At 34.8% G+C, this 8,274-nt stretch overlaps 1 long non-coding RNA gene across 1 annotated transcript in view; it reads left to right on the top strand.

The window, feature by feature from the left end:
• Nucleotides 1-2,494: 2,494 nt before the first annotated feature.
• The window catches only part of LOC131103328 (uncharacterized), a 44,473-nt gene continuing 38,693 nt past the window's right edge, over nucleotides 2,495-8,274 (top strand). Inside the window, exon 1 of the long non-coding RNA XR_009119591.1 lies at nucleotides 2,495-2,596. This is a non-coding gene — a long non-coding RNA (uncharacterized LOC131103328). The remainder of the gene's footprint in view (nucleotides 2,597-8,274) is intronic.

Genomic DNA, 8,274 nt, shown 5'->3' with positions numbered 1-8,274 from the left:
CATCTTCTTCAGAGCAGATGTTGACTGAACTTGAAACCGAAGCGGCTGATGAAGACGAATAGACTGTCGCCCGCAGCAACGGAGGAGAGAAACGGCTGTTCGGTTTTGACATTGAGTTAGCTTCGCCGGTTCAAGAGGGCAAACGTCTGCCAAAGTCACTCTGCCATCACACTCCTTTCTCTAATTCATGAGCCCGCTGATGAGTTTAAGCGATTGAAAGTGTCGCCATTAGTCGCGTCCCGGCAGCATAATATTATTAGTGGGAGAAGTCAGGTGACGTCTTTGTCGTGGTCATTACTCATTGATTAGGTTCTAATGTACAACAGCACAATGCTACATGCTATTAGGTCGTGCTAATCATGTTGGGATGAACAAAACCTCACCTATCAGACTTTTGGTAATGGTAATGGTTTAATTTCATTTGAACATGCATCAGACTACAATTGAATGCATCCCATAATCAGTTCACAGTTCCACATGTCCAAAAAGGAGTAGGAAGAAGCAAAGCTTATTAAATCCTACCCCTCCATCTGGTACTTTTACAATCAGTAACTGTTACATTTGTTCACTTCCTGCTTTCCTAATATAATTTTGATTTATTTTAATTGTATTCAATTTTTAAAAAAAACTTAATTTAATGGTTGAATTTCATTTGAACATGCATCAGATTACAATTGAATGCATCCCATGATCAGTTCACAGTTCCACATGTCCAAAAAGGAGTAGGAAGAAGCAAAGCTTATTAAATCCTACCCCTCCATCTGGTACTTTTATAATCAGTAACTGGTACATTTGTACACTTCCTGCTTTCCTAATATAGTTATTTTTTTTGTTCTTTTTATTTTATTAATTATTTTTTTTTTTATTTATTTATTTTTAATAATTAATTTGTATTAATTGATTTTTATTAATTTATTTTTTTAAATTTATTTTTATTAATTTATTTTTATTTTTATTGATTTTTTTATTTTTTGTCACGTACCGAAGTACGAGGTGATATGGCCATACAATGACATAATGGGTACCATAGTAACTGTCAATATAGTGATATATATATATATATATATATATATATATATATATATATACTTCCTGTCCGCCCACAGCTCAGGTCCCCTAGGAAACAAACCCATTTGTAGCAACACACATAACCATGAGACTTATTTTCTGTTATTATAGCTAACTATATTGGGTAATGCAATTGTGAAGGTTACTATAGGGGTGTTATATCATGTCTAGCAGGCTCTAATAATGTCAAAAACCTGTATTAAAAAGGTTTTCTGTACTTGAGTTTGTTTTCAACAGTTAAATTTGATGGAAAAAAATAAATATAATGTCAAAATTCAGGCATATGCATATGTTTATCCTGCAGTATTAATAGGAGGAATTTACTTCAAAATAGGGTAATGAGGTAATTTTACACAATATTGTAAATAGTTAGCTCAAAAAACGCTATATCCTAACCTCACACTCACTTAGCTACAGTTTAATATCATTTTATGTAGTTTTTTTCCATTATTAACCAGTTACATATGTTGTATAACTTTATGTAAACATTTATTTTCTGTTGTTATAGCTACTATATTGGGTAATACAAGTGTGAAGGTGACTATAGGGGTGTTATATCATGTCCAGCAGGCTCTAATAATGTCAAAAACCTGTATTAAAAAGGTTTTCTATACTTGAGTTTGTTTTCAACAGTTAATTTTGATGAAAATGCATATGCATATGTTTATCCTGCAGTATTAACGGAGGAATTTATTTTTTATTGTGTAATTTTACACAATATTGTAAATAGTTAGCTAAAAAAAACGCTATATCCTAACCTCACACTCACTTAGCTACAGTTTAATATCATTTTATGTAGTTTTTTTCATTATTAACCAGTTACATATGTTGTATAACTTTATGTAAACATACATGCGTATACATATGTCAACCGTATCACAAAACACGGCCATGGAGCCTCGTATCTACTTTGTCTGATAAAACACACATCACCTCAACAGACAGGCTTACAGCACACTCAAGCACCGGGAAAAAACTTCCAAATCAGTCAAATTTGGGAAGTGAAATGGAAAAAGTCTAAGAGTTCCTTACGCTCGCTTGGGTGCACCCCCCCCCCTTCTCTCTCACATCTTTTTATATATTTGTCTACTTTTCCCAGGGAGGTTTTCAACCGCAAGTCAAGTAAAAGCTTATGTGTGTACGTCGCTAACATTACAAGACCCGGAAAATACACGCTTTTCTCATTTGTTTGCTACCTCGTACCGCTAAAATAATCATGTATGTCAGAGCAGAGCGAGAGTGGATGTGTGCTTCTCTTTTTTTTTTTTTTTAATTTTATTTTATTTCCAAAGTGATCAAAATAAAAGCAAATAAAATTGTCTGATGCTTCATTTAGATAATAAAACCTACAATTTAATCTAACATGAAATATTGACACTCTAAAAAAAAATGAATAATTTACATGTGAGTTTCTGCTTCCTCCAGACACAAAACCACAAAGTACTGACTACCGAGGCCCGGCAGCTTCTGGATTGTCCTCGGAAGCCATTAACGGGACTTCATCTCCGCCATCCGCAAGGCCTCAGAGGTACGCAGTAAAACACAAACACACAAAAAAAAAACAGAGTGAGGTGATGTAAAGGTCTGCACACAAGAGAGAGAGTGGGTCGGGGGGACGAAAAAAAAAAGTGTTACATTTTAAACCTGACCTGACAAGAATAGCCCTGTGGAATAAACACATACTGTACATATCACAAATTAACACAATGTCCCAAACTTAGTCCACAACATGTCTTCTCTACTCACTAGTGCAGAAACTCTTTACCCTTTCCACACTGTGTGTATATATATATGTGTGTATATATATATGTGTGTGTGTGTACCACAACAATGTTTTCCCTGCAGTGAAACAGCACATACTTTCATAAAAAAGTGAAGTGAACATGATAATAATAATAAAAAATGCATCTCGGTGGGGGCCAGCATAACTGTTTAAAACGCCAATGCATGTATTCTGTCAATCAAGGACGATGTGCACTGAGGCAGGATACTGTATGTATGTATATATGCATACGTCTAACAGTACAGTACACCGTCGCTTGATTTATTTTTTATATGGACTGACTGAACACGTTCGACGCCATCGCAAACTTTTATTAGCCACAAAAAAAAGGAATAAAGGCACTTTTTATGTTGATATTATTACAATGCTATATTATTGAATGCAGTTTTTAATATTTTAAATATTATTTTTAAATAATAATATTTTATATAATATTAATATAACAATTAATAATATTTTATAATAATAATAATATAATTAATAATATTTTTAATAAGGGCATGAATAGGACAAATAGGTTCACGCTTTAACTTAACCAATGTTGCAGCTAATCAATGGATAAATTGTAATGGTAATGGTTTAATTTCATTTGAACATGCATCAGATTACAATTGAGTGCCATCCCATAATCAGTTCCCAGTTCCACATGTCCAAAAGGAGTAGGAAGAAGCAACGCTTATTAAATCCTACCCCTCCATCTGGTACTTTTACAATCAGTAACTGTTACATTTGTTCACTTCCTGCTTTCCTAATATAATTTTAATTTATTTTAATTTTATTTAATTTATATATTTTTTTACTTAATTTTATTAATTTTTACTTTTTTTATTTATTTTTTGTTCACTTCCTGCTTTCCCAATACAATTTTAATTTATTTATTTTTTTAATTTATATTTTTTTTACTTAATTTTATTAATTTTTACTTTTTTAATTTATTTTTTTGTTCACTTTCTGCTTTCCCAATATAATTTTAATTTATTTTAATTGTATTTAATAAATTTCTTTTTACTTAATTTTATTCATTTTTATTTTCTAGTCCTAGCATATAAGTCTTTCATATTTAGTTCTTCCCTCAGATCATATTTCAAGTATTGGATGACATTTTTAGGTAATTGGTTGTTTTTAGCCATTATTTTTTTGTCCCGCAAGCTAAATTGCTAATTTGCCTCAGGATGAAAGTGATTCAAGAACAAAGAGGCTGACAAAGTGTGTAATGAAGGAATTATACGGCTGTTTTTCGTCCGCACTGTTGTTCTGTGTCATATATTTTTGTGTATTAAATATTTCATGTTACGACGTGGACGCCTGCAGATCATAGAGCGGTGCAACGCGTACATGTGCAAATAGTAGGTGTGGCCTGAATCCCGATTGTCCGGGAATAATGGCATAAGGAATAATATAATTATAATTTATTAATTATAATAAAGCCCCATAATTAAAAACTATTTTTTCTTTAAAGAAAAAGCTATACAGTTATTAAAAACACTTTGCTTCATGACAGCGTTCATGATGTTAGAAGAAAAAGTAAATAATAATAAATAATGCAATAAAATCATAACAAAACGCTAAGTGCCCCCCCCATCCCTCTTAAAGGCTTTATATATGTCGATGAATCACACGTCAGGGAGCAGGCAACATTACCTGCAGTTTGAACAATTAAACTTTCATTTCACCCCCCCCCCCCCCCCCCACCCCCACCCCCGTCGTATACAATCCGCACAACAGCCAAGCACCAAGCTGAGTGTTAAATTAACGCACGGCGATTCATAACCGTCAGTACGACTTCCATGAATCTAGCTATATAACCATAGAAATACAATCTGGGCAATAAAACAATGGAAGTTTGTAAACACGACATGGTTCATCTACTTTTTAATGATGTTGTGGAAATAAAATATGGATGTTTACGTCAACGTGAGGTCTACATGAGCTAGCACTGTGTATAATACTCGCTGATGTAGCGCCCATACTTGTTGTTTTTTTATGATATCAAACGCAAAATAATATTCAAACACAAAACATGACGTGATTTTGGCGAGTGGCGAGGGATTACTGCATTGTTGGTTGTTGTCATCGTCACTTCCTTGGGGGAGGTTCAAGAGCGGTGCAAAGAATGTGGACGCTCTATTTAGTTTTGTTAATATTTGCGGAAAATAAAAAAAATAATAATTAATTAATTAATAATAATAATACATAATTTAAAAATAATTAATAATAATAATAATACACAATTAAAAAGGGATGACTGCATTGTTGTTTGTCAATAATTTAAAAAATAATTAATAATAATAATTAATAATAAATAATTTTAAAAAATAAGTAATAATAATAACAAATGATAATTTAAAAATAATTATTAATAATAAATACATATTTTTTAAATAATTAATAATAAAAATAATAATAATAAACAATTAAAAAGGGATTACCGCATTGTTTGTTGTCATCGTCACTTCCTTGGGGGTGGTTCAAGGGCGGTGCAAAGAATGTGGACGCTGTATTTAGTTTTGTTAATATTTGCGGAAAATAAAAAAATAATAATTAATTAATTAATAAATAATAATAATAATACATAATTTAAAAAATAATTAATGATAATAATAATAATACACAATTAAAAAGGGATTACTGCATTGTTGTTTGTTGTCAATAATTTAAAAAATCATTAATAATAATAACAAATAATAATTTTAAAAAATTATTAATAATAATAAATAATTTTTAAAATAATTAATAACAACAAATAATAATTTCAATATTTAAAAAAAATAATTAATAATAATAACTAATAATAATTTTAAAATAATTATTAATAATACAAAATAAATATATTTTTTAATAATTAATAATAATAATAAATAATGATAATAATAATAATAATAATAATAATAATAATAATAATAATAAACAATTAAAAAGGGATTACTGCATTGTTGTTTGTTGTCATCGTCACTTCCTTGGGGGTGGTTCAAGGGCGGTGCAAAGAATGTGGACGCTCTATTTTGTTTTGTTAATATTTGCGGGAAATAACAAAATAATAATTAATGAATAATTAATAATATTAATAATAAATCATTTTTAAAATAATTAATGATAATGATAATAATAAAAAAATTGATAATAATAAATATTTTTAAAATAATTAATAATAATAATAATAATAATAATAAAGACTGATATCCAATACAAATATTAGATTGGAACAATCCTAGCTGTTTTTATCATTTTGTCCCCCCCCCCGAGTAGACCAACCTAGCATGATGTTGCTGTTAAAATGTGTCATGCTAGCACAGTAGCTCACATAGCTATGCTAGTGTTGCTAGTGTTTTACGTCTTTTGAATGAAATATTTTTGAATGATATTTCCTAAAACAATAGTATACACGGATAGGAATATTCCAATCTGGTTTACATGCGCCACTTTGGGACATGTGCAGTAAAATGTAAACAAATGTGCTCAAATGACATCAATAATGTATTCTCAGCAATATTAACAGGACTATCATCGGAACGATTGTTTTTTTGTCAATAAAAATTGATATATAATTATTTTGGCCGTGACAAACAAAGCTAATCCGGATTGAGAAACATTGATATTCCGTTGGATACTTTGGGAGCATATTGTCGAATGTCACACGCATTCAAGCAAATATTGGCAGCAGGAAATCTTGGCCCATCTCCACTAAGTGGCGTGTAAATGAGCTCAATCAGCTTTCATCACATCCGACTTTCATCACATCATTCCTCAGTCTGTGTCGGCCCATCTGGTGTCAACACCCCGCGAGGCTGACACAAGCAGACGGGGGAGACGCGCACAAATGGTGAACAACAAGCGGGTCTGATCGGGAAATGCACAGTTTTATGTATGAAGGGCATTGAACAAAGTCTTGTCTGTTTTATTTGTGTGGGTGTTTGTATGTTGATGTCGTTTCTGTGGGCGGTTGAAGGAGATCAGGCATCGAAACGACGGACTGGACTCTGCATCCTCAAAGACCGAGGGGTTGGTGCAGGATTCAGTATTTAACCGAATGGGGAGGCATTCCCAAACAAGAACGGTTTGCGTTCCACAACGGTAGTTGTTAAAGGTGCAATGAAGTGGGACCTCAGTCAACCAACGGCAGTCGTTCAGTCGCCCTCATTCTTTTTGAAAGGGGAACGACACCGGCGCCTAGGTTTCAGGCCTGTCCACGACCATCGTTAAGTCTGAGGCATTCCCAAACAAGAACGCTTTGCAGTCCACAACGATAGTCGTTAAAGGTACAATCAAGTAGGACGTCTGTCAGCTAACGGCAGTCGTTCAGTCGCAGACAATTGTTTGAAAGGGGAACGACACCGCCACCTAGGTTTCAGGCCTGTCCACGACCATCGTTAAATCTGAGGGTGACATCACCCAAACGACTGCCGTCGGCTGGCAGAACCGCACAACAAAAGTCGGAAGGATTGAAGGAGGTCAGGCATCGAATCGATGGACTGGACTCTGCATGCTCAAATACCGAGGCGTTGGTGCAGGATTCAGTATTTATCCGAATGGGGAGGCATTCCCAAACAAGAACGCTTTGCAGTCCACAACGATAGTCGTTAAAGGTGCAATGAAGTGGGACCTCAGTCAACCAACGGCAGTCGTTCAGTCGCCCTCATTCTTTTTGAAAGGGGAACGACACCGGCGCCTAGGTTTCAGGCCTGTCCACAACCATCGTTAAATCTGAGGGTGACATCACCCAAAACGACTGCCGTCGGCTGGCAGAACCGCACAACAAAAGTCTGAAGGATTGAAGGAGGTCAAACATCGAATCGATGGACTGGATTCTTCAAGATGATCTGCATCCTCAAAGACCGAGGGGTTGATGCAGGATTCAGTATTTATCCGAAGGGGGAGGCATTCCCAAACAAGAACGGTTGAATTCCAAAACGATAGTCGTTAAAGGTGCAATGAAGTGGGACCTCAGTCAACCAACGGCAGTCGTTCAGTCGCCCTCATTCTTTTTGAAAGGGGAACGACACCGGCGCCTAGGTTTCAGGCCTGTCCAAGACCATCGTTAAATCTGAGGGTGACATCACCCAAACGACTGCCGTCGGTTGGCAGAACCGCACAACAAAAGTCTGAAGGATTGAAGGAGGTCAGGCATCGAATCGATGGACTGGACTCTGCATGCTCAAAGACCGAGGGGTTGGTGCAGGATTCAGTATTTATCCGAATGGGGAGGCATTCTCAAACAAGAACGGTTTGCGTTCCACAACGGTAGTCGTTAAAGGTGCAATGAAGTGGGACCTCAGTCAACCAACGGCAGTCGTTCAGTCGCCCTCATTCTTTTTGAAAGGGGAACGACACCGGCGCCTAGGTTTCAGGCCTGTCCACAACCATCGTTAAATCTGAGGGTGACATCACCCAAAACGACTGCCGTCGGCTGGCAGAACCGCACAACA

This window comes from Doryrhamphus excisus, chromosome 15 (assembly GCF_030265055.1).
Source record: "Doryrhamphus excisus isolate RoL2022-K1 chromosome 15, RoL_Dexc_1.0, whole genome shotgun sequence".
Lineage (NCBI taxonomy): Eukaryota > Metazoa > Chordata > Actinopteri > Syngnathiformes > Syngnathidae > Doryrhamphus > Doryrhamphus excisus.
The sequence above is the reverse complement of the archived record's forward strand: the minus strand, read 5'-3'. Positions and strand labels throughout refer to the sequence as shown.